Here is a 1034-nt window from a genome sequence, read left to right on the forward strand (position 1 = left end):
CAGGTCATGTACGTTTGGGTTGAGGATACAACTATCATTGTGCATGTGTGTGATGGAGAGAGAGAGAGAGAGTGTGTGTGTGTGTGTGAACTCCTGTCCTTGTGCTGACCCTGCAGAGCTCCAGCCTGCCTCCCTAGTTCCCACTGATCCATCATGCTGTCTGATTGGCCAGAGAAAACCCATTACTCTGAAACTACACAACACATTAGCAGTGAGCTGCAGGTGTCTCTCCTCTGTGTTCTGCTCATTCCTCACCATCCATGGATGCAGATGTCATGTTTACAGTGACCTACCAGTCAAATTGCACAAGTCAAGGTGGAGGTCTCCCATCCAAAATATACTCCCATATTTGGATAAACATGAAGTGCAAGCTGTTTGCTTCATTCTGTTCATACTAAAGTCTGTTTAAGAGTGTTGAGCTGCATACTGTGTGATAAGACGATTTTTCTGTCGTTCTCACTCTGAATAGTGATTTATTAATGCAGGTCTGTATGCAGCTATGCCCCTGCAGACTACTGCTGTCCCTCAGGCAAAAAGCTCACCGTTGCCCCCTGGTGGTTATTAGCAAATAAGTAGGATTTGGACAATATTTCCTCATGTCTCCTGACACCATCCCCAATGGGTAGTATAAATGAAAAATGTTTAAAATCCAATCAGCCCCCAAATATATCCTAGAGTGAAATAGGTGGAAAGGTATAATGAGCAGGAGGTGAGAGAGGGTAGCCTTAAAAAAATAAAAAATAAAAAAAATATCTGCTGTGTATCCCTGCTTTGTCAATGACATTGTTTCTGCTGGTTTACCTTAGGAGTGGGTAATTATCTACAGCTCTTATAATTTACTGTGTACTTTAAAACTGCAGTGGTTTTGCATGCATTATTATTATTATTATTATTTTTTAAACATGAAGTTTCCATGGAGACAGTTCTACTACTCAACCTGTGGGCACGGGGCAGTATGTTAAAAAAATCATGTTCAACAAGTTTGTTTAATGAATAAAAGCTTTATTCAAACATGAAATAAAAAATAGTGACAA

Source organism: Perca flavescens, chromosome 7 (genome assembly GCF_004354835.1).
Source record: "Perca flavescens isolate YP-PL-M2 chromosome 7, PFLA_1.0, whole genome shotgun sequence".
Taxonomy (NCBI): domain Eukaryota; kingdom Metazoa; phylum Chordata; class Actinopteri; order Perciformes; family Percidae; genus Perca; species Perca flavescens.